This window comes from Cupressus sempervirens, chromosome 10, assembly GCF_028749045.1.
Source record: "Cupressus sempervirens isolate cs-2001-9-10 chromosome 10, ASM2874904v1, whole genome shotgun sequence".
In the NCBI taxonomy this organism is placed as follows: domain Eukaryota; kingdom Viridiplantae; phylum Streptophyta; class Pinopsida; order Cupressales; family Cupressaceae; genus Cupressus; species Cupressus sempervirens.
Window position 1 is genome coordinate 646,730,643 of NC_143127.1, and position 27,488 is coordinate 646,758,130.

Here is a 27,488-nt window from a genome sequence, read left to right on the forward strand (position 1 = left end):
GGGAACATTGGGGGAGAGGAGAGAATCTTCTTCAACCATTTCCTTTACATGGTCACAGGATATAGAAGTACCTTAAATATAAAGAATTCATACTTATCTCCCACTACAATGTAGCATAATTACAAATACTTACCCATATTCTATTTTACTATAGCATTGAATATATATTGTTTTAAATGAATTATCTTTCTATCATTTTCTATCAAGAAAAATAGTCAATAAAATATTTTCTATTGCAAAAATGTGATAATGAGGTACTAGCATCTATCTAAAAAAAGAAAAAATCATAAAGAATCCTTGGAGAGATGCAAAACTATGCAACTTGTGAAGGAGGAACACTCAAAGCATCATATTCATTATGGTATGAGTGAGAAAATTTATGCTCCATTATATGATTAATCTGGCAAGAAAATATGCGAGTATTATAATGAGTCCAAGAAAAGAAAAGAGGAATCATGATCAGTGGAGCCCATGAGTCTAAAGGTTCTCCTAATAGGAATGCTATAGGTTAGAATTCATTTAATTAAGATTATAAAAGGGTAGATCACAAAAGGAAAATCTATTGAAATCTAACCACTTAAATTAAATAAAGACCATAAAAGAGATATCTAACCACACACAAGATAGCCAAATTGAACTCTAAAGAGAAAAAGAGGTTCACTAAAAAGAAGGACAACACCTAAAATAATAAAGAATGATCTAACTCCAAAAATAAAGGGGCACAATTTGGGTTCACCAAAATGTTTATGGGGAAAAAGGAGACAATATAAATAGTATTGTAGGTCTGCACTTATCTAGTCCAATAAGCCATTCAAATATGTATGTGAGGGAAAGAGGATAATTTCCAAATATGATTCCACTTATAATCCAAATTTTATTAGTTAGAACCCATTGAAAGAAAGGTGCTAAAACCAAATTAAAATTATAAATGCGAATGAAATTTTCTCTTTATAGGGTAATGTGTTTGTAAAAACTAACCAATTATTTTAAACAGTGTAAATCTAAATGCTATGCGTATACAATTAGCCCAATTAAGATGTCAATATAGGGTAAAGATATGAAAGAAAATAAAATATTAAAGAATCACCTCAAAATACATAGAGGGAGATGTATTTTAGCTTTGAAAGCTGCAAATTTTAACATCTTTTGAATATCCAACCATGGGTCATGGATTTAAATATTGAAAGGAACAAAACCAAAAAATAGTTAGGAAAGAAATCAATAAGGACTAGGTCAACCTATTAAAATTAGGTCTTACAAAATAGTGGAAGTAGTCCAATGAGACTCCAACAAAATTGTTTAGAAATCTCTTGTACATTAGGTGAGCTATATGTGAGAACTTCAAACCGATATCCTATTTCTACACATAGGAAAAGAAGAAGAAGTGTTTTTTGTGGTTGAATTGGATGAGGGCTTGCCTTCATCAAGCCCTATGTTAAGAAATTAATAGTAAATGAGAAATGTAAATGTAAATGAATGAAGAACAAGATAAATGTTAGGATTCACCTTGTTTGAAACCCTCATTAATAAGGATTTTGTATGTAATACATTGTATACCTTGAGTTAGGAATGTAGGGTATGTCCATAATTCACAAAAGATCTACCATAATCTTATCATGGTTCCATGGACATAAGTTTACATTAATGAAGAAGATAATGAATTCTTCAATGTGGGTCTCCTCCCTTGATGAAAAAAAATAAGTTAGATCTTGAAGAGAAAATTGTCACAAGGGATCTTTCAATGCTTGATAGAAATCTTCTTCCTAGAATGGTTTGAAAATGCTTGATTGTCTTGAAATACTTGAACTCCTTGAGCGAAAACGAAAAAAATCTTGACTTAAGAGTAACATCTTGAGAGTACGATCTTATGCTTTGAAAATGAAACCTCCAAGTCTCCTTGTATATGAGCTTTTAAGTGGGAAAAAAAAAAAGCCATCTAGAGACTATAATAAAACTAATTAAACCCCCGAGGCATTTTTGGATAGGGACAAGGTCAACCTAAAGTCCTAGACTAGGTCAACTTGAGGTTGACCTACTCCAAAATATGTCAACATTAGTTGATGTGGTCCAAGAGATCAAGTCCCAAATACCACGGAAAGAAGAGACATATAATAGAATAAATAGGGTGAAAAGTGGAAGAAGATAGGAGAAAAGGTTGTCGAGAATGGGTACATCCATGGTCCAAATAAGGCATTATGAAAGGGTACTAAAAGGTATTAAGAGGTAAGTGTGTCCATTTTAAGATGGTACACTAGTTTTTTGAGATATTTGAAAAAGATTATTTTGGTTTATCTTATTGTCTGAAAGCCAGACCAAAATGGATCCCCTTGTTTATCTAAATAGTCATTTGGGTCTCTCAAACTTGAGTTGTATCAAGTTCCTAGTTTTCATTAATAAAATTTATAAAAATATTATCTGATAGTGAATAGGGAAATACTTATTTTGGGGAAAATATACATGAGTATTTTTATATTCAGCGTTAAATTTACATTTGAACTATAATGTGTTTTTTCTTCATTCGTATTGATAGATTTTGAGTCAATGAAAATAACTAAGGTTAATGAGTAATGATTGGGTTGTCTTTTATGAGCAAAAGAATGTATCTTCCTAGAGTGTATTTTCTTTGGAGAATTCCTTCAATATGTTTTATGGTTTCAAATATATTTAGAATAAAGGGCTGACTATTTTCTTTTATTAAATAGTAATCAAAGAATCGGCCTATAATATTTGTTGATAATATTAACATAGGTATTTTTACCTCTAGAGTTAATTTTGTAGTCATTAGCAAGGAGGAATTCTTGTTAGAGGTCTTTCTTTTGGAAGGAGTGGTATATAAATTAAGGTTTAATCAAAAGACAAAAAGGTAGATGGGTTTTCCTTAGCCATACATTAGAGGCCCTTGGTAACCTTTTTGAATTTGGGACACTTCTTTGAGCTCTTAGAGAGACTTTCACTACTTGACAATAGAATTTTTACAACATTAGGAGGACCTTTTTCATCTTGAGGGAAAATGAAGAACCTACAAGTTCTTGGGGGTAGGGGGACTAGACACATACTATTAGAGGACATACATTAAGCCTTGGTGTAACAAAAGAGACTCATGTTCCAATACCATTAGTGAGAGAAGAAAAAAATGCACATTGAATTTCTTTATTAGGATTGATGAACACTAGGGTGGGTATGAATCAATGCTCTAAAATTTTTAAATAAATTAGGATGATTTCATAATCATGAGATAATATAATTAATAAATAAACTATCAAAATAGTAAGTAAACATGTAGGAAATAATGACACAAACATTTCATTATGGAAACTATGTTAAGGAAAAACCACGATGGGGACAAAATGCACAAATATAAATCTACAAAAGTAATTAATTGATTTAATATTTTTATTCAAAAAAGTGTGAATGAATAATAATTTAGAATTACAATCTCAAGGCACTAATCAATTATAACTACAAAATGAGTGGGATACAACCCTTACAATTTAATAAACAGGGTTAATAACTAAACTAGATAACAACATCACCTTGCATATAAATAACTCATTGTAAATGAAATATGATAAACATGACCATATATTTCTTCCTTTTTGCACATTAAATTTTTGACAAATGTATTTCCATGTTTACATATAACATTGTTTCTCATCACTTTCCAAATAAATCAAAAATTGATATTGTATAATTGAGCATAAGCCTTAAATTTTACATCAATCAACTCTAATAAGTAGTGTGAAAATTGTGGAACAACGAAAAATTAATTCCCCATTCTAACAAATCCTTAAGGTAAATATGATAATATATTGGTGTCTCTATAACTCACAACCATAAAACAAATTGGATCATAGATTGATAAGATTGTTGATAAATTTAATACATGTAACTCTCCATAAGATAGTTCTATGTCTATTGATAGACAATATAAAAAATCTATCAAACTATATCACAAAAACCAATGATTATCCACTAAAAATCTCATACAATGTAGAATCATATCCTATTATTAAAATACATGATTCTTATGCACCTATTTGTACAGATCTAAAGTATCTCCCTTTAAATTGTCCTGTATATCTATACTTATTCATTTCTTTAGGTATATAATAAGTAACTAAGAAAATCAATAGGTAACCAAGAGAAGGATGTGTAGTTGTTATCAATGATAACATTTTTAGGTCTTTAAACAATGTTTCTTGCTAATAGTCTCTCCCTTCAACACTAATAGTAACACTTCGAAAAACTGAGTAAGTTTTAGTCAAATATAAATCTCCTAAAATTATATCAAAAATAAAATCCTCCCAAATTTAGAAGTCTTTTATTCACTCAAAATTCTCTCACTTTCATATTTATTCAGTAATAATAATCATAAAATAATAATTGATCATTTAATGATTTTAAAAAAGTCTTAACCACTAGTAGAATTTTGGCAAATAAATGACTACGTGACTAAAATGTTTAGTCACGAGTATAATTTTTTTAGTCATGTGACTAAAAGTGATCAAATTCTTGTAATATTCTACAATCTATAAGGGATCAAATAAATGACTAATCTGGGCATCAAGTAAAATCACAAGGTTAGACAAAGATATTTTTTTCAAGAGTGAGCATATTTAAGATTATTGTATGAATTGGTGTGTTGTTATTATCAGTTATTGTGATATTCTTAATTTTATTTTTAAATGACCTGATTGATAATTTTTCGTATCTTCATCACATTATTAATCTTAGAAATATTATTATTATTATATATATATATATATATATATATATATATATATATATATATATATATATAAATTTAATTATCTATTATAAGTTAAATATTATTATTTCTATATTTTCATATAATATATTTGTCAAAACTAGTGACATTAATTATATGTCCTATTTGTATGAATTAAAGCATTATTTTATTTAATTAAAAATAAAAAATAAAAAATAAAAAATTGTACAAATATTATAAAAAAACATATTTCATATTGATAAAAACATAATAATCATCCTTGCGAATTCTTTACATTGTATGTTTTTTCCATTTTTTCACTTTCTTTATATCTCCTCTCTACTTTTAGTCCTCCCTCTCTAGCTATAGGTAGAACTTCTCTCTTTTTATATGTATCTTTTATAGGCTATTTCTAATGAATGGTTGATAAAGAATCAATCTCTGTAATTGATCAATATATGAAATTTCATGGGTTGCACCACTTCCAGTTGCACATGTCAAAATAACATGGTTTTTTCCATGCATTTTCGATATGTTCACTCCTCCTATAGATTTTGATGCATGCATATATCCTATATGGGTATGCTACAAGAAGCCAATAGTAGAATACAGATTAATCCATGTCCATTTAATTTACATAGGGGTTAAAGCACAAGAAACCAAAAACCTGAATATATATGCAAAATACGGGAATTTGAAGGACACGCAATGTGTCTGATGGAATGCTTGAACGAAATATGGTGGCATGGACTATGATGATTCTAGATTTTCACAAGTACAAACAAGATGAAGTTGATTTGAATTTGTACCAGGAGATGAAATAGATTGGGATTGTTTTGGTTCATTTCACACTTCTAAGCATTATACCTACTTGTGACAACATGGGAGATGTGGAAGATGACAAGGAGGTTCATAAAGAGATTGCTAGAATGGGGTATGAGTTTAATATTTTTTTAGGTTGTAATCATGTTGATATGTATGTTAAATATGGAGAGATAGACATTGCATGCAATTTGTTTGACAAAATACTTCATAGAAATGGTTTTATTTGGACTATAATGATTTCTATTTATTCTAGGCAAAGGCGTAGGGAAGAAGTGTTATCATTGTTTTACAATATGCACTAATGTGGAATTAGGCCAAGTTATTTCTCCTATGTTGTTTTTCTCCCAGCTTGTGTCAACTTGAGAGCTATAGGTCATGGCAAAGAGATTCATCAGGAGATAATTAGAGGAAGATTTATATTTAATGTCTTTATAGGGAGTACCCTTGTAGAGTGTATCTAAAATGTGGTAATTTTGAGGATACACAAAATATATTTGTCAAAATGCTTGAATGGAATGTGGTCTCACAGAACATTATAATTGGGCCACTAGGTATGCACAAAATGGACTTTTTGAAAAGGTCATAAACATCTTTAATAAGAATGTGGACAATACGTTTAAATTATTCCAAAGAATGCTTGAGCATACTAAACTATTGTAGGATATGAATAGAGCCAATGCTTTGGAAAAAGCCTAAAGTTATTTGGCCAAATAGTTTTATCTAGTCTAAATCCAAACACCTATAGATTTTCCATGGTTCTCTCAACTTGTGATGCAAAGAGCACAACCAAGAAGCTTCAAATGGGCTTCCCACTCTTGTAATCAGCCAACTAGCTATCAAATATTCAACCTTCTTACAAGGTTTTAGCACACTTCAATCCTCCAATGGATCAGAGAAACATACTTGCAAACTTCACCTTGAATCCAAGGACAAAGAACCAATCTTGCCCACTATATGGGTTTTGCACCAATCTCCCACAACTAGGTCAATGCTAGGAAAGCACCCTAGGAGTTTCTCCCAAGGGTTATAATATATTAAATTTTCTTAGGGAACTTATTTACCATAGAATACACGGTGGGTTTGAATCATACACTTGCACAAAGCCTCAAACCCCAATTTGGCCTAGTAGCCTTATGAACCCCTTTTAGCCCTCCTGAAATGGCTTTTTAGATCTAACTTCACAAAATTTTAAAAAAGAACCAAAAAAAATTATGTTTTTGAATACCCTTTTCAAAAAAATTTCAAACCCCAATGCATCAAGTTTTAGCCCCACTCCAACATTCCCTCTCCTTCACAAAGCAACACAAACCTAAGTGATCAAGTTAGGCTTGGTTTACAAAGAAAACAGTAGGAAATGGGGTCATGGAAATCAACTAAATGCTTAGTAATGAACAAAAGAACTAAAATAAATTATTTCAAAACTCTCAACCCTTCACCAAGTCTCAAGCTCCTACTATTTGCAAATCAACCCACTACAAGAAGCATAATCCTTCATGACACTTGACCTTGGGCTTGGCTAGAAAACTCACAAAACTAGTCCTCCAGTTCTAGAACCATGGAATCTTAAAAAGGACCCTACTAAATACCATTTCCCAAGTGTCCATGAAATTCCAACTAATCTAAGGAAAGTGCAGTTAGATACCCATCTTTGCTAAGTGCACCAAAATGCTATCATAAAAATCTAGTTTCACTAAAAATGCAATAACTTTGATGTAGGAGCATCCATTGGTGTAAGGGCAATATTTTATCACCCAAAAATATGCCTTGTGTGATTTTTTATTTAATGTGTTTTTGTTTATGGATACCCATTTGGGTCAAATAGAGATTCCAACTCTCATAGTTCCACTATTGGTTTTTTTGGGTTAGTATTTTTGAGCACCTTGGGATATGTGCCAATGTATAAAATAGGTTGTTTTTTAATTAAACTATAATTACAATGAGTTAGAGGGTGTAAGTTGGAGGGATGATTATACCTGTAATTTAAAGTAGTCCAAAAAAAGAATCGGGTCAAAAGGCTTTACAATTGGAAACTTATTGCAATTTTAATTTTCCTTGAGATACCTTGAGAGTGCTTCAAAGTTAGATTTGAGGCACTAAATGGCCTTGTACAAGCCCAAAAAATAGGGGATGAATGACGCTCATCTATATGGCTATAGAGCACTTGGAGAGCTTTTCAAAAGTGTAAACAATTTGTCAATCGAAATTTCAGATCAAAATTTATGCCTCCCAAAAATTGGACTACCATTTCTGGATTATTCTAATTTTGAATGGACTTTTGACATGTTTTCTAGAACCTTATATTTTGGCAATGTATGCCAAATGGCATATTCTAAAATTTATTCCTAACCCTAAACCTAATCCAGGTTACTTAAGGTCATTTTTGGCATTGTAAATGCAGTTTTGTTGGAGTTTGGGAGAAGGTATTGTGAGGAGTGTTTCTCTCTAGAATTAGACAACATTATAAGCCCCTAGGGCATGACATTGAGTTTTTTTTCATTATACTAAATATAATAGCATATAACTTAAAATAATAATATTCTCATTTTCCTACTATGTTTATTTTGTCTTGGGTTGTGCCCTTGTCAAACTTGAACACGAATACAGTTAGAAAGATGAGACTAGAAGAAAATGAAAGATAATTTAAAGCTCTATCTTAAACATCCATCAGATATGGTCTGACAGTCAGTACAATATGTGCAGTGTGATAACAATGGTAAAAATAACTCCAAAACTAAATTTTCTTCTTTGCAATCTCTTCCAATCCATACATTAATGCCCTCCAGACCTTAGCAATAAGGTATATATCTCTCCTATGTCTATTTCAATGGTTACAACCAAGATTTTAATAGTTGTAATCCTTTTCCCATCAAGTTACAATTTTGAGCAACTTTTATAGCTTTCAACAATGCAACTTTACACAAAAAGTGCAACTTTTACATTTTCACTTGATTCCACTTCTAAGACTTGGAAAAGGTTCCAACATTCTAAAACAAAATAAAACCACCTAATCCTAGGATTTCTTGACCAAAAAATTTTAAAAACCCAAATTTTCCTAAAGAGCGACTTTTTCTTATAAATTGTATAAAGTTACTCAAGCATACAAAATGATGTCTTGCTTTGACAACCATGGTATTTTCATACAAGGTTTGTTTATTCTAGCCTAAGTAGGTGAAAACAAACATGAAAACCAAAATATAAACCAAGTGCCTTGGTGCTCTACACCATACTCTTGAGGTAGAAAGAAACTCAAGTCTCTTGAGTTGGAATGTCTTCAAGTCTGCTCCCAAGCTTGATAATGTCTTTCTCCAAACGCCAATTTGCATCCTCTATTGGTTTATTTTCCCACATGACCAAATATTCACAATATCCTTTCCTCCTTGTCTTTTGTGTTTTCCTTTTGCCCAAAATGGCTTCAATTGGTAGGTTTAGGCACTTGTGGTAGTTCTTGTAGTAAATATGATTCTTCTTGTTGTTGCACTACCTCAACTTCCTCATTATCCTTTGGATCCTTGAATGCATAGATATTTTCCACATTAGAGATAGGAGAGATCCCCAAATCAGTAGGAGAGTCAATTAGATAGGCATTGTTGCCACATTTCTTAAGAATTTTTAATGGTCCTCTCTTCTTCATCATTAAATTAGTATACTTCTCCCTTGGCATTCTCTCATTCCTTAGGTGAATCATTACTAAATCCCCTACTTAAAAATGTAAGTCTCATCTCTTCTCATTAGCATGTGCCTTGTACTTTCTTGCTAAAAGGTCCAACTTATCCTTAACTTGCTGAAGGATGCCCTTCATAGCCTCTGTAAAATCTTCACCTTGTGCACTCCTTTTGTGACTATCTCCCAAGTCTCTCAACTCCAAGACTCTTCTTGGATGACCTCCATATAGAATCTGAAAACCAAAATGTCATCTAGATAAACAAAACAAATTTTTTTAATAAAAGGCTTTAAGACTTTATTCATAAGTCTCATAAATGTGCTAGGTGCATTGGATAGGCCAAATGGCATCACAAGCCATTCATAAAGTCCCTCATTTGTCTTGAAGGTTGTTTTCCATTCATCACCTTCCCTTATCCTAATTTGATGGTAACCACTCTTTAAATCCATATTTGAATAGGTACTTGCATCTACTAGAGAATCCAAAAGATCTTCAATTCTTGGCATGGGGGAACCTATATCTAATAGTTATCTTGTTAATGACTCTAGAATCCATACATAGCCTTTATGTACCTTCCTTTTTAGGAGCTAGTACAACAGGTAGAGCATAAGGACTAACACTCTTCCTTATGAAGCCTTTTGCTACCAATTCTTGAATTTGCCTTCCTAATTCTACATTTTCTTTAAGGGTAAGCTTGTAGGTTTCCTTATTAGGTAATGTAGCACTATGTATCAAGTCTATGAAATGGCTTATCTCCCTCTATGGTGGAAAATATTCTGGTTCTGTTCTTGCAACATCACTCTTATATTGTACAACTCCCTGACCTCTCTAGGTGTTACTTGATGTTCCATATTCTTGGCTTGGGGCATAACTTTGACTTCCTTCTTAGGTCTGACTATGATGGTAAAACATGTGTTTTGTCCTCCTTAATGGTCTACCAAAATTCTTTACCTCCTACCATCATGACACTAGTCAGTCTATGGCTTCCATCATCAGGTAGTGGCCTCATATTGTAGGTTTCTCCACCCTTGGTTATGCTATAAATTTCACATCACATAGAATTTTATCTTTATACTCCACAATATAAAATTCTAACCATACTTTTTTACTATTCAATGCATGTTGCTCCTTGTTCAACCAAGACACAATATAGGGGTAAGGATGAGGTATTGTTTTCAATCCTAACATTTCTACCATCTCCTTAGAAGCATAATTATCAATTGAATTAGAATCAACAATAACTTTATAAAATTTACCACATACCTTGCATGTGGTTCTAAATAATGACCTTCTTGGTGGTGACTCTTTATCAATAGGTACCTTCAAGAGAGTTCTTTTCAGCATGAGGCACTCTCTTGTCTCTAGATCTACTATCTTGGCATGAGAACATATACTTTGTACATCCTCATCTTGCAACAACTTAATTCTTCTTTCACTTGGGCTACTTAGTGATCCTTTCTTCTCTATACACCTAAAATATTGGTAACTCATTTGATTGCAATTGTAACACTGAAAAAACTTGTCGCCCTTCCACCAAATCTACCTTTATGATTAGCTCTCCTTCCTCTAAAGGAACCACTACTGCTGCTATCATTCTTAGCCCCTTGATTGCTGCTAGCTTCCCCTTGGTTTCTTGGGTAGTTTCCTCTTCCTTGAAATCTACCTCTTCCTTTCAAAGAGATCCCTCTTTCTCTACTACTTTGCTCACCTTTTATTTTGTTTCTCCTCAATCCTAAGGGCAAGCTGATAACTTTTACGGATTGATTCTACTGTCACCAATGTTGGGTCATCTTGTATATTATATCTAAGAACACTAATGAACCTTGCAATATTTTTCTTTTAATTTTCATATAACTTAGCTCTAAGAGTCAAAGTATGAAATTCTTGAGTATAAGCACTTACATCCATTTCCTTTTGCTTGAGGTTATGTAGCCTTTTGTGGAGCCTCACTTCATAGTCCTCTAAGAAAAATGAATTCATGAAATTTACCATCATCCTCTTCCATGTGGAAATCGTCCACTTCTCTTCTTCTACCCTTTCATTTTGAAGAAAGTTCTGTGATGCAAGAGCATTCTAGGTTGCATTATTATCCTGCATGTTTTCAATTTTTATCTTGTTGTTGAAATTGGGTTCTACTGAAACTATGTTTTCTGGTTTTTGGGTGCCTATTGCAGACCGTGTAACTAATTTTTCATAATGAATTAAGGGCTGAAAACTTTAGAAATTTAAGAGGGCCTAGAATAATATCTATGGACCAAGGTGCAAGTTCAAAATCCTTAAAGGTTGGGAGTTATGGCAATTCTCCTGGAACATCAATTTTCAAGTATTTTGCACTATAGTTTTTTGTGCTCAACTTTTGAAATGGATACACACTTTTCCTTGATAAATCAAACTTTGTGCACTTAATGGGTTATAGAGGACCTAAATATCTAACAACATTTAGAAGCTCAAGTTCTAACTTAATTGGAGCTAGGAGATATTGTGATTTTTCTCGGACATCAATTTTAGGACAGTTAATTACTAATGTAGGGTGACCTATGTATTTAATGTTAGGTTTTTTTCTATTTAATATATTATGAGAGCTGACTTGCGGCTTCTCCATGTTCTAGAATGATTTGTAAGATATTTTTTCTATTATAAATAGAGTGTTTAGGTAAGGAGCAAGGAAAGTTAAGATTTTTTAGGCAATTTTGGAAGAGGATTTGAGAGCAGAATTGGAAATTGCGAATTTGCTACTAGAACTTTGATTTGAATGTATTTGTATTTGGCTATAACCCAAAAGGCCTTACAGCTGGGCATGTATGTTGAATATTTGAAGAATCAATAAAAGTATTTTACTCTTCTTCCTCCTTTGGTTCTTGTTCTTTTTGTTTTCTTCCATTGTGTTAACTCTTGTAGTGTGGTTAGGAGAGCTAGGTGTGCCATTGGCCCTAGTTTTCCCTATCCTTCCTTGTGTCAGCTAGTATTAAAGCTTGAGGTTCATCCTTGTGGAGATTACATAATGTAAAACCCATATTTGGATTTGGTATTAGGGTTGCAAATCTACATATTTGCCCTATAACTTGTAGAGGGTTACGATCTTATAGGAACTTGATTTGTAAAGATGGTTCATGGTAGAAGAATTGTTGATAATGTTATATTAGATCAATTAAGACAAATTGCAGCTAAATTATATGTTGTGGAGACAGCCCAAAATAGAGGAGCACATCTTGATGATGTAAGTGATGATAAAGTAGTAGCAACAAACATGAATCTAGAACTTGAAGAAGATCAAGATGAAGAAGGATTGTTGAGTGTTGTCTAGGGAAAATTCAAAGCTTGCTATAGAAGTTATTTCTTATGATGGAAAATTGGATACCAATTTTGTGTTAGATTGGATCTCAAATATGGAGAAGTTCTTTGAGCATGAAAATTCTCCTAATAATAAGAAGGTGAAGATTGTAGTTACTAGGCTAAAAGGTCATGCTTCACTATGGTGGGAGCATTTGCAAACTGATAGACAAAGGAGAGGAAGTGAGAAGATCAGAACATGGTTGAACATGGTAAAAAAGGTAAAGAATAAATTTCTCCCTACTAATTACCAAGTTAGCTTGTTTAGAAAGATGCAAAATTTGAAACAAAAGGACATGACTATGAAAGAGTATACTGAGGAATTCTATAGATTGGACATCAAATTTAGACATGTGGATGATGATGTTGAGAAAATTGTAAGGTACACAAATGGATTGAGATCTAAAATTCAAGATTAAATAAGTTTTGTGAAGTTGGAAAGTATGGAAGAAAGCATATCAATATGCCTTGAAAGCTGAGGAGATCTTGACAAAGAAGCATGAACAAAGACACAGAGGTAGAGGTGGTAGATTCCAGAGAGGTAGAGGAAGATCTTATAGTGAAGGTGGAAAATTTGATAATTTTGTACAAGATAAAAAAAAATCTGAATGGAAGAAGGATGACAAAAATAAGAGCAAGTGGAAAGGTGGTATTTCATACCATGGAGGTACTAGATCTTACCAAGGAAGAGGTAATTATTATCCTAGAGGTGGTTTTGTGGTAATTATTGCATAGATCTTTTGAATGTAGATCTTCTAAAAGTGGACAAAATAATAGAAATGTTGTGATTCAAGGAGACACTACGAGTTCACCAAGTGGACCTGAGGCTATAGAAAATTTGATAATGAGAAAAATCTTATGTAATAAAGGAAGTGATGAGGAACATGTCCTTAGAAGAAGTCTTTTCAAGACCAGATGTAAGATGGCTAGAAAATGCTACAAGGTAATCATTGAAAGTGGAAGTTGTAAAAATTTGGCATTAGAAGAGCTAGTTACAAAGTTGCATTTGTAGAGGTTAAAACATCCCAAACCTTCTCATGTTTCATGGATCAAAGATGAGCATAAGATATTGGTAAGTGAGCAATGTATTGTGAAGTTCAAAACTAGACATTACTTTGATGAAGTATTGTGTGATATTATGCCCATGGATTGTTGTCATATTTTGCTAGGTAGACCTTGGCAATATGATATATATGTTGTGCATGATAGAAGATTGAATCAATATACTCTTTGGGTAAATGGGAAGAAACAAATATTGTTGCCTTTGATTGAAAGTCCAGATGAGGTTAACTGTACTGCAATAAAAGTTTTCATGGTTAATGCAAAGCAATTTGAAAAGAAATTAAAGAAGAATCAAGTTTTTTTTGCTATAGTTCCTAGAGGACTAAGTGTTGGTAGTAATGACCAAGCAACAAAAGTTGGTAATGACAGAGTGATAGCAAGAATTGCTGAATTGCTAAATGAATATAAAGATATTTTTGTTGATGATATTCCTGATAGTTTACCTCTAGTAAGAAGCATAAGTCATTTTATGGATTTAATTCCTAGAGCTAATTTTTCAAACAACGCACCATATAGATTAACACCTACAAAGAATGAAGAAATTAACAGACAAGTGCATGAGTTGTTGCAGAAAGGTTTAATCAGTGAAAGTTTGAGTCCATGTGTTGTACCTACTATATTAGCACCTAAGAAGAATGGAGAATGGAGAATGTGTATTGATTCTAGAGCTATTAAAAAAATCACAATGAAATATAGGTTTCCTATGCCAAGGATGGATGACATAATGGATTGTTTGAGTAGAGAAAAGTATTTTACCAAGATTGATTTTAAGAGTGGCTATCATCATATCATAATTAGAGAAGGTGATGAATGGAAGAATTCTTTCAAGGAAAAAGATAGTTTGTATGAATGGTTGGTTATGCATTTTGGTTTGACTAATGCACCTAGTACTTTCATGAGGTTGATGAATGAATTTTTGAAAAGATTATTGGAAAATTTATGATTTTTTATTTGGATGATATTGTTAGAGTAAATTATTAATTATTAATTATTTATTTTATTTACTTAAGCTTACTTAGGTTAATGCATTCAATTGTTGTAGTGATGAGTTGTTGATAACACGGGAGTTTGTTCCCTTCTAACATGTTCCACCTTTTTTTGGATGATTAGTTTTCAACCTTATCTTCTACCACTTTCCAACTTGTTCTACAAGCTTCCATGAGGCCTTTATGTTCGAGTTCTCTCATTGTATTTTCTCATTTCTTTTTTCATTGTAAATATGTTTTTATTATTTTGCAATATGTTCTCTCTCAAGTCTATTTAGAATTTTCCAAGCTCCACCTCTTCCTTCTTGGTTACCCTTCGACAGGTTATTTGCATGCAGGTGATCTTGGTGAGCTATGGAGTTGGATTTCATCAACTCCTACATGGTATCAAAGCTACCTTACTTCTGCTTCATTGAAAATTTTTTGAAGCTGGCATTCGGAGACACAAACCCTAGTTTGTTTGTACATTTTTCTTCAATTTGGGGGAAGAACATTTTTTTGGAGCACTTTGGGCCTAAACAGATGCTACCATTGGATCCAAAAGGCCATTTGCAATTAGGATTCATATAAAACTTTTCATTTTTGGCTACAGGTCATTTGGGAAAAAAAATTTAGGCCCCCTACAGGTAGCCATACAGACGAACATAGTGGGAAAAATATATAAAATTTTTTCTATATTTGATGGAAGTGGTTTTGCAAATTGGAAGATTGCAGTCAAGAATGCTCTAAGAGAGAAGTCTTAATGGAGGATAGTAAATAAAAAAATTGGGGAACCTTAACAAAATGATAGAGAAAAGGAGTTGTGGAAATGCAAGTTGAAGAAAACTAGAGGTATTATTAGTAAAGCTTTGAGCCCCAATCTAAATAGAAGATTTGTTAAAATTGATAATCCAATAGAGCTATGGGAGACTTTAGAAAGAAATTATAAAGATGCAGATATTGCTAGCATGTTTAGTATAGAAGAAAAATTGATGAATTTAGATCCATCTGAGTTTGAAAAAATGTCTGATTACTTCAATGAAGTTACCTTTTTAAATGCTCAGCTAAAAATATTAGGTGTTGAATATGCAAAAAAAGATTTCCAGTTGATTGCAATGGTTGAAAGTAAGCTTTCCTATCCATATAAAGTATTTAAAAAATCAAGAAAAAGGGTTCTTCAACTAAATCCCAATACCCCCCAGCAAACTTATGATCAATTTTGCAAGTTTGTTTTAGATGAAGAAGTTCAGCTTATTAAAGAAGGGCATATTAAGAAGAATCATGCATATATAGCCAAAAGTAAATTTTTTAGAAATGATGAAAAAAATAATTGGAAAGGAAATAATAAATTTCGAAATAATGAAGGTTTTAACCATTTTTCTAGAAATGATGGTGCAGAAAAGCAAGCTAGAAGAAAGCCTATTATTTGTAGGTATTGTGGGGGTGAGAATCACATGGAGAAATTTTGTTTGACGAAGAGGGACAATCAAAGGCAACAATATAAGCCCAAGCAAGAAAGGTTTAAGGATGGAAAGAAGGATAAATGTAGTTTCATAGCTATCTCTTTAAAAAGGCAAGAGAAATCAAATGAGGAGGTAATTGCTACATCCATGAGTAAATCTACTATTAAGGGGGGATACTTTGTTTCAGATTCTAATAAAGAATGGATTTTAGATTCAAGGGCATCATCTCACATGACTTGGCATAGATCTTTGTTTATTGATTTTTATGAAGGGAAGAATTCAGATCAAAAAAATTTCGTTGGGAATAAAATGAAACTTCTTGTTTTAGGAACAGGAACTACTAATGTAACAAATGGGTTTTTGAAAAATATTTTATTGGTTGAAGGATTGAGGGTGAATCTTATTTCAGTATACAAAATAGTTCAAGCTAGATATGAGTTTGTCAATGCTGATCAAGTTATTGTTAGAAATAGAAAAGACCCAAACAATATAATTGCTATTGGTAGAGTTGATCATGAAGAGAATCTATTTAAATTTGTGTGGTTTGTTGATAATAAATATACACTCTCTCATGCTTTTATTGCTCAAACTAATTATATGTCACAACTTTGGCATGCTAGACTTGGACATTTAAATTATAGAAAATTACAAGTTATGATTAGAATGGATATGGTTAGAGGATTAACAAAAATTTCAGCTTGTGAAGGTGTGTGTGAAGGTTGTGTGTTAGGGAAACATCATCGAGATCCTTTTGATTCAAATAAAACATGGAGAGCTAATCATTCACGGTAACTCATTCATAGTGATATATGTGAACCAAGATATCCTTCACTTTCAAGTGCCAAGTACCTTCTCACTTTTATTGATGATTATAGCAGGAGAGTATGGGTTAATTTTCTTGAAAGGAAAAAAGAAGTGTTTGAAGTGTTTCAAAAGTTTAAGGCATTAGTTGAAAATCAAAGTGGCGAAAGAATTAAATGTTTAAGGATGGATAATGGGGGTGAATATTGCAATTATGCATTTGAGTCATTTTGTGAAAATTATGGTATTAAGGTGCAAAGAACATGTTCTTATACTCCTCAACAAAATGGGGTGGCTAAACGAATGAATAGAACTCTTTTTTAAATGGCTCATTGTATGTTGCATTTAAAAAGTTTGCATAATAAATTTTGGGTGTATTGCTTGGGCACACATTCCTGATGCAAAAAGGGAAAAGTTAGAACCAAAGAGTTATAAGTGTTTGTTTATGGGTTATAGTGAAGAATCAAAGACTTATAGGTTATATGATTTGACAACAAACAAGGTCTTTGTTAGTAGAGATGTGAAGTTTGATGAGCATTCACAACTTACAACCACTCCTTCTCACTCTATAACAACAAATGCTTCTCATTTTTTAGATATTTTAGAAAGAAATAGAGACTACATTGATGAGGATGAGTTGTGCACTTCTATAAATAATGAAAATACTAGTGAAAATGAAACAACTAATGCTTGTAATTAGACATTTTCTATAGGTAATGATGATGAAGAAGATGACTTTTCAGCTAGATAAAAGACGAGTGTTGAAAAAATATATAGGCAAGGCTCAAAGATCCAAAGGAGGAATGCTAGTGCTCTCATGGCCAAAGTATTACAAGTAAATAACCCAAGATCATATGAGAAAGCTAGAGGGAAGAAAGAATGGGAGCAAGCTATGGAAGAAGAATATGATGCTTTGGTGAAAAATAAAACTTGGGAACTTGTGCCAATTCTCAAAGGTAAGAATGTCATTGGTTGCAAATGGGTTTATAAAACAAAATTTAAATCAGATGGTGCTATAGAAAAATTTAAATCTAGATTAGTTGCTAATGGATTTAATCAAAAAGAGGGTGTTGATTATGAAAAAACTTTTGCTCTTGTCATTAAAATGAATGCAGTTAGAAGTATTATTTCTTTGGATACAAGTCTTGGGTGGCATATTCATCAAATAGATGTAAAAAATGTTGTCTTAAATAGAGATTTATATGAAAAAATATATATGGATCAGCCATCAAGTTTTGTAGATCAGCAACATCCTAATCTTGTTTACAAATTAAAGAAGTCACTTTATGGGCTTAAACAAGCACCAAGAGCATGGAATGAGAAGATTGATAGGTATTTTCAGCTTCATGGGTTTCAAAAATGCAAATCATATCCAAATCTTTATGTGAAGAGAATACAAAATGAAATTATTCTTGTTGTAGTTTATGTGGATGATTTACTCATAGCTGGACCAAATATTGGGTTAATTAATTATTTGAAATCAAATCTTAAAGGCGCATTTCATATGAGTGATTTTGGTGAACTAAACTTCATAATGGGTTATTTATCTCTCAAGCAAAATATGCTTTGGATCTTTTAGAAAAATTTAAAATGCTTGAATGTAAGCCAACCCCTACTCCTTTTCAATCTAGAATTAATCTTACTAAAGAATGTATTCCCAAGAAGGTGGATGGTACTTTATATAGATAGCTTGTTGATAGCTTAGTTTATCTAACACATTCTAGACCAGACATTTGTTTGTAGTCAATTTGGTATCTAGATTTATGTAGGAATAGAAAGAAACTCATTGGTTGGCTGCCAAAAGGATTGTATGATACATTTGTGGAACCATTTACTATGACATACATTATAGTTACAAGTCCTTAGTTTCTTTGATTGGCTTTACAGATTTAGACTGGGGAGGTGATATAGATGATAGGAAATCTACTGGTGGTTATATTTTTCAACTTGGATTAGGTCCAATTACATGGAGTAGCAAAAAACAAACTACTACATCATTGTCCTCATGTGAAGTAGAATATAGAGCAACAAAAGAAGCCAAAAAGGAAGCAGTTTGAATTCACAACCTTTTATTTGAGCTTGGTTTTGCATACAGTTCAGCTACTCCTTTGTATTGTGATAATCAAAGTGATATCCAAGTTGCCAATAATCCTATTTTTCATGCTAAAACAAAACACATTGAGATTGATGTTCACTATATTCGAGATCTTGTTCAAGAAATTTTTGTTAATCTCCAATTTTGTCCAAGTGAAGACCAAGTAGCAGACATATTTACTAAGAGTATGCTTGAGGCCAAATTTCTAAAACCATAGGGCATGATAGGCATGATTTAGGTGAACATTAAGGGGGGGTAGTCATATAATGTTCTCCTCTCTTTTGATTTTTCTAGCCAATCTTAAGGGGGGATGTTAGAGATAGTTAAGATTGTCTAAAAATGAAAAGAATATTTCTAGAATCTTCCTATAGCTATTTTTTGAAATAATTTTTTTTTTTAAAAGAGAGCTATTATAAAAAGATGTTTCCAGATTTTAGAATCTTCTAGAAAGCAAGAAGCTTCTAAGCTTCAAAGTTGTAATAGCTATATATGTGTGTGTTGAGAACAACTGTTGTACATAGTTTTTATTGAATTTTGCCCTATTTTTATTTATTTATTATTGTTGTTATATTTTTGGAACTGTTTTTACATTAATGCCTTCTTGCTGGTACCTTCTAAGGGCCACTTTCAATTCTATAGAAAGTTTATAGTCATCAACTTGCAAATTAACAACCTTTATTAGTATTTAATGGATACCTATAATATATTTCAAATGCCCAATTATCACTAATGTGCACTCTAAAATAGAAGTCTGACTGGTCTTCATCTTTTGAATTGTCGAACTCTTAAATCTACACTAAACTTTAACATGAAAGTTTGATTCTAAGGATATTAAGCTGCACATCTACACTGATAAGTTTGAGCTCTGAACTTTGATTTTGCAAACTAAAGCTTCAACTTGAAGTTGAAGTTGAAGTTGGAACCTTTGGTTAAAGTTTGAATTCAACTTAATATGGGTATGTTGTACCTCGAAATGTAGTGACAATTCAGCTTTCTATAAACCCAATCTTAAAATGAAGTAGAATTTGAAGTTTTGAATTTGATGGTTCCACTTTAGCATATCTTCATAACTCTATCTTCTTCCCAAGTTATATTTCATAAACTATCATCAATGATTAAAAAAGATTGAACAAAATTTACTTTAGGGAGTTGAATTGAAAGTTTAGAATGTTGGTGTTAAAAGCAAGGTAACAATTGGCTCTAACTGGGGATGTGGGCCATAAGGGACACAAATAATCCAACAATTTTTGGTAGAGACTAGTGCCTAGCCATTGGGCAATAGAGTCATGGGATGGAGAACAAAGGAAACTACTTGAGAGAGAAAATAGGGACAACACCAAAACAACTAAAGAAACCAACAACACAACAACCAACCAGCTACACTAAACACCTCCAAAAATGGGTAGCAATGAGATTTACAAATGTACATAGGTGAGAAGAACTCACCACAAGACCGGAGGTGAGGAAAAACTTACACGATGCCATTTATTGGCTGCGAGAAGAAAGAACCCTTTCAAAAGAATGAATTGTATCAACATGACACTACCCAAAACCACCTTCGTTTGGCAAACTCATATTCTCAGTATCTCAGATTAGTCATATGTAGGAACCTTGTCCACCAATCATCTCATCCAAAGAGCCACATTTCATCATAAAATTTTGAGTTTTCTCAGACACTTTGCAAATAATTTTCAACTTCTTTTCCAACAATCCATTGAAACAAAATTTGTTCAAAAATTTCCAAACGAAGTATTATGCTATTTTCAACATATATACCTTTGGGATCTGCATACGAAAGAGGCTTTTTAGAATCCAAAACACCCTCAAGATAGAAGTGAGCCTTTTCAAGCATAGGGCCAATCTCAATTAGAATGAATCCATCATCCTTTGCTTCTAATAAGTTTGAAAACTCTTTATCTAAATTAGAGGAATTTGAAGGGCTTATACCTGGAGTTTTCATGAGAGCGATTCAGACAACACTTCTTCACTATGAGATAATGTGTTTGCTAAAACCTTCAATGGTCTTTGTGGCTCTCCTTGCAATATATTGTTTTAGCATACTCTATTCCAAGGGGAGATAAATAATCCTTCTCACCTGAAGATGATTCTTGTACTTGAAAAAGAGGATTTTTTTTTTATAATGACATCTTTATGAAACCCTATTAGTAGGTATAGTGGGTTAAGCTCACTCTGAGTCCACCTATCATCCAACTCTTCAAAATTTGTTTTTGTCTCACTTGTTGATCCATCCATTGTTTGGAGAGTGTCTTCTTTACTCAAGCATGTGAGAGTTTCTTCCATTTGGGAACCTTTGTTGTCATGAGTGAGTGCAATTGCCTCTAATTTATGAAGACTACTCGGCTGGGGTCTAACCTTAGACTGAAAATTAGCATTTGAACACATCATATGGGTGTAGAAGTCCTCTTGTGTGTCAAGTTGTGACCATTCTTCTTGAGAAGAAAGGAAATGAAATAAAAAGGCTTCATATTTTGCCTCTCCGTCACCTTGAAAGATGCCTTTCATTCTTTCCTCATGAAGCTTTCTTTTCTCATACTAATCTAAGATGGCTTCCTGATTAATGTTGATTGTTGAAACTGCATGAGGAAATTCAATAGAAGAAGATTCAAAGATTGGGTGAGAGGTATCCATTAGTAAGCTTGCATTCAATTCATCTTCAGTCGGCTCTTTCTCTGTAAGGGGTATTCTTAGATCATTTGATTGGGAATGATCTTTATTATCCTCAATGTGTGAACAACAGCTCACTGTCATATTAGAGAAAAAAATTTCTTCGAGTGTGACTTCTTGAGAATCCTCATTATCATATTCGACATGCAAGTGATACAATCCTATTGTATGGTGAGGATTGGTTTCAAATAAAGGAGGCATTACCAAATATTTTGCACCAGAGAGCGATGTAATTTGACAATTAGAAATAGAGGATATTGGTCTTGCTGTTTTGAGGACAAGCCTTTTCACTCTAGGTTTTACCTCCAGATGATATTGTTGTTCATAGAGGCAAAATCTTTTTTGTGAAGGTTTATCACTTATATGCTCATGTTTTAATTTAAAATCTAGACCTAAGACTTTTGCAATGTTGTCTTGTTGAAACCAACTAGATAAAAATAAATCATCTTCAATTCTTACAACCTCTTGCTTAGCAATTTCAAAATCACATACCTTACTCCTTTTGAGATGGAATCAAACTTCTGGATGCAATGCTGCAATAAAGATTGACAATAGGTTAGCTTGGTTGGGCTAATCAACTTGTGGAATCATTGTCAAGGTTCGGGTGAATCGATCCACAAAGCTTCTTATTTCTTCATTTTCTTCTTTTTGAATTTTGAAGAGTTGGCATAATAGAGAGCCTACATTGATGGCTGGTTTAAATCTTGCAAGGAATTTATTTTCTAGCACACCCCAACTTGTGATGCACCCATCTTCCAAATGCTGAAATCAAACAATAGCATCACCAACAAGAGATTTAACAAATAGGCAAACATATACATCTTCTTCTAAAACACCAAGAATCCTGCAGGCTGTTTTGAATGCTTGAATGTGGTTGTCTGAATCTTGATTGCTTCTTCTAGCATACGTACAAAAATATTTCTTTGATCCAGAGGACAAGAGTGTGAAATGAGGCAAACCAAAAGGACCAAAATTTGGCTGCCATGATTGAGTCACAGTCAAGGCCATATTTATACTACACTTCTTTTACCAAAAAGATCAGAATCACCAACCTTTGTCTTCAGGGAGGTAACCTTTAGATATCCAAGAAAAGAAAGCACTGAAACTTGTGCTTTCTCTCCCCAGCAAAGTCACCAAAAATTGTTAGTAAACAGTTGTGTCTTTCAAATAGAAATGCTAACAATGACTCAATATGTTTCAAAAGAAGAACAAAATGAACTAACAATTGGATAGATTATCATTTTATTGATAATCTTCCTCTGAATCGAGAGGTACAACTCCCTCATAAAAGATATTTTATGAATATGATATCTGGTTATGTCTTTAACCTAAAGACACAAAAGGTTTTTCACACATTCATCCATCAATATGGAATAAATATGATTATCATATTGCTAAACTGGTAATGAATGAAAAACCAATAAACAACCATAGGACTATCTACCATGGATTTTATATTATAGAGAAAATTGAGAGAAAGAGAAAATTGTAAATATTTTTATGCAAAAGTGTGAATACATAGCCACAAGACTACATATATCACATTCAACATGGTAATAAAGGACTGCATCTAAAATAGAAGTAAAAGGACTCAGAATCCTTCCTAATCAGAAACACAAATGTATATGACTGCAAAATCAAACACACTTATATCCTGCTTTATTTCAAAACATGATAAAACAAAAATAGTATTATTCAATCCCTTTATCACAATTAATCTGCATAAAGAAAGACTCCTTCCCCTATTACAAAATAGAACTATCTTCTCCCTATAATAGCAGTTATAGAACTCCCACCCTTGAAAAAGAAGAACCCTTTTCTAGTTTTATTTTCTCCGTTAAATAGCATTTTGGAAAAGTTTCTTTTTAGTTCCAGTAACTACTTCTTGAAAGGTATCCCCCTCCTTTGCCTTGATAAAATCTTTTTCAGTTATCCAAACTGATTTTGGAAATTATTCCTTTCTCACCTCCAAATTTTCATTGGTTTATTTTGTCCTCATATAACATTACACATCTTATTATTGAAGTAAGGCAAAGTATTAAGGATAATTATAATGTCTGATAAAACATTATAATATTACTTGTTTCTCCTTAAATTTCCAATTCACGGCTAACATGCTGAGTCATTATTTAAGTTTGGTCCTTATTATGCATTTAGTGTCTTAAAAAGTGATAATTGTCTTTATCTTGGTTCACAGATAGATTCCCATATGTGTCCTCTTTTTATGAACACCACTGCATCTTTCATCATGAGTCGATTCCTAATGTATATCTATGATCTTTGGTAAAAAACCTACCTTCACCTTTATTTTCCTCAAATCGGACTTTGGATTCAGTCTTCAACAGTGTTAAGCTCACCTTGATTCCAAGTGGGGTGACTAGCTTGAAACTGAGAAAACTATTATGCTAAATGTATACGTGGCTCAAAATTTAGAGCTCCAATATAGGAAATTGGTTGTGCCGATGATCCATAGACATTCTGTGAAACAATTCTGTGTCATCCTCTGTGTCCTTCCATATGCTCATGGAAGAGGATGTGTGAGAGGTTTCAGTGATAAATGTTGAGAAACATGTGTCTCAACCTTGCAATCTTTTCTTGAAAAATTCCAGAATTAGTTTGTGGGAGTTTTCCACTTGTTTATGCATTGGAAAGTGGTTAGTGAGTTGTTAAATGAGTCTTGTCCTTAGTAGAATATAGGTAGGCTATTTTTAGAGCCTTGATGACTCATTTTGTGACTTTTATAGGGGTCTAGACTAAGAGACAAAATTGTGGACGGGATTACTATTTTTAACCTGTTTGTTGTCAAAAATGGGTAACATGTGGCATGGTAGTTTTGCTCATGGTTTTTGTAAAACCATAAGTGGTTTCTAGGTTGTAAAATCACTATAAAAGGAGGGCTTGGGGAGGTGTTTGTGTAATTGAGTTTAGTTTGCAAGACTGGTGCTAGAAGGAGTCTCTCCAAGTTCGAGTTGTGGTGATGTGCTCCAGTAAGAACTTGCATACCAAGTGTATTGTAATCATCTTGGTTTGATAATACATTGTGCAAGTTTTGGAGGGTGGAGTTTTTCTCCCAGAAGGGTTTCCCCATGGTAATCACTGTGTTGTGTATTCTTTGCTATTTTGATTATGTTATTATGCATTTCTTGAGATCTTTGCAGTAGTTACTTTGATTTGCATAATCGCCCTCTCAAAGATTAGCATAGGAAGCGATTCCGCGCACCTTTTCTTCCTTACAAGTGGTATCAGAGCCTAGCCAATTTTGGTTCTATTTGTTGGGTACAGGGTTTTTTGAGCTAATCAAGGTTTGAGTGGGAGCTTGTGCAGAGCATTTCATTTCTATGTTGCAGGATTGAAAAGATGGCAAGCATGTCAGGGAGAATTGATGTTGAAAGGTTTTATGGCACAAAATTTGAGATGTGCAAGCTGAAGATGGAAGATCTGTTGATTGAGCGAGATCTATGGGATGCGATTGATGAGAACAAGTCGAGGCCCACAGATCCGACATTAGCCACACAATATGATGTGAATGATAGAAAAGCTAAAGGTCTCATTAGATTGTGTCTCGCAAACTCGATTTTGATTAATGTCCATGAAGAACCTACCGCGAAGAAGCTTTGAAAAAAGCTTAGTGAGATCTATCAACCGAAATCACTTTTGAATAAGATTTTCTTGAGGAAGAAGTTGTATTCCTTGAGAATGGAAGAAGGTGGACGAATTTCTAAGCATTTGGAAAGGTTTAATATGTTGGTGGCTCAGTTGACCTCAGTAGGGGTGCCAATGGATGAAGAAGAAAGGTGACAAATCTTGTTATGTTCATTGCCAGACTCATGGGATAGTCTTGTGATGGCTATAGGGAGCACTTCAGTTGTCTTGAAGATGGAGGACGTTGTTGGTTCTCTACTTTCTGAGGAGATGAGAAGGAAGGTCTCTTTGAATGCCAAGGAGGCTTTGAGTTTTCGCGGAAGACCAAAAGAAAGAGGCAAGAACAAAAAGAAGCATGGCCATTCTAAGTCCAAAAATAAGGGGAGATCGAAATCCCCTAGTAAGTCCAAGGCAATTTGCTGGAATTGCGGCAAACCTGGACACTTCTGAAAGGACTGCAAAGAGGAGAAGAAAAAGAAGAAGAAGAAGAAGAAGCAAGATTCTGATTCTGAGTCCAAGAAGGAAGATGGAGATGCTTTCATTGCAGCCTTGGCCACTCATACAGGTGAAAATGCATGGTTAATAAATTCAGGTGCATCTTTCCACATGACTCCTAATAGGAACTGGTTTAGTAAGTATGAAAATTTTGATGGTGGTAAGGTGTATTTGGGTGATAATTCAGTACTTAATATTGTTGGTCGTGGAAGTATTCGTGTGAAATTTTCTGATGGTAGAATTAGAAGATTTGATGGTGTCTTGCATATACCTGTACTAGCAAGGAATTTGTTATCTGTTAGTAAGCTAATAGATGCGGGTGTGCATGTACAGTTTTCTAAAGCAGGTGTAAAAATGGTGAGAGGCGCTATGGTAATAGCAAGAGGAAGTAGATTGGGTACATTGTACCAACTTGATGCTAACACAGTCGAGTGCAATAGTACTTCTGATAAGATTGTTGAAAAGACTACTCAGTTGGAGAAGGAGAGAATTTCTCTTTCAATAGATGGTCATGGTTTTTGGGTACCCAAGGGTGCTCTGTCTACTGAATCAAAGTTGCCTGCAGAGAAGACTATGTTATGGCACCAGAGACTCGGCCACATAGGTGAGAAGGGTCTACAGACCTTGAAAAATAAGAACCTTGTTGATGGGTTGAATGACTGCAATCTTGAGTTTGATTTTTGTGAGCATTGTATCTATGGTAAACAAAATCGCATTCAATTTTACTCGAGTTCTCATAAGTCTTCATGTATTTTGGATCTAATTCATTCAGATGTATTTGGTCCAGTTGATGTTCCTTCTATTGGTAGATCAGTTTATTATGTTTCTTTCATTGATGATTTTAGTAGAAGAACATGGGTTTATTTCCTTAAGAGTAAAGCTGAAGTTTTCAGTCATTTCAAAGAATTTAAAGCAATGGTTGAATTGCAGACTGGAAAGAAAATAAAATTCTTGAGAACTGATAGTGGTGGTGAATTTTGCTCCAATATTTTTGACACATTTTGTAAAGATTGTGGTATTAAAAGAGAGAAGACAACTTTGTATTATCCACAGTAGAATGGAGTTGCAAAAAGAATGAACAGGACCCTGATAGAGAAGGCTAGGAGTATGCTGAGTGGTGCTAGACTAGAACAAAAGTTCTGGGCTGAAGCTGTAGCCACTGCCTGCTACCTGATAAACAGGTCTCCTACATCAACTCTTGTTGATAAGACGCCAATGGAAGCATGGTTGGGCCACAAGCCTTCACTTAGACATCTGAGAGTGTTTGGTTGTGAGGCATATGCTCATGTACCAAAGGAGAAGCGAACAAAATTGGACAACAAGGCTGTCAAATGTATCTTCATCGGATATAGTTATGGTGTGAAAGGATACAAGCTTTGGGATCCTGTTGCACAAAAGGTATTTTATTTCAGAAGTGTTATTTTTAGAGAAACTAAGCCTTCTTCTATTACAGTGCAGCCAGAAAAAATTAAAGAAAAGAAAGATGTGATTCAACTTCCTGCTACACCTAAGAAAGTTGAATCAAGGCCCTTAGAAAGACAAGATGTTGAAGAGAGCTCTATGATTTCTGAATCATCAGAGGAAGAGGGAGAACCTAATCATGAACCTGAACCTCCTGAACCTAAACCAGATCTTGTTTGAAGATCTACTAGACAAAGGAAACCACCTGAAAGGTATGGGTATTCTCCTGATGATTGGAGGTGCATATTTACATTGAGTGCTAACATTGATGAAC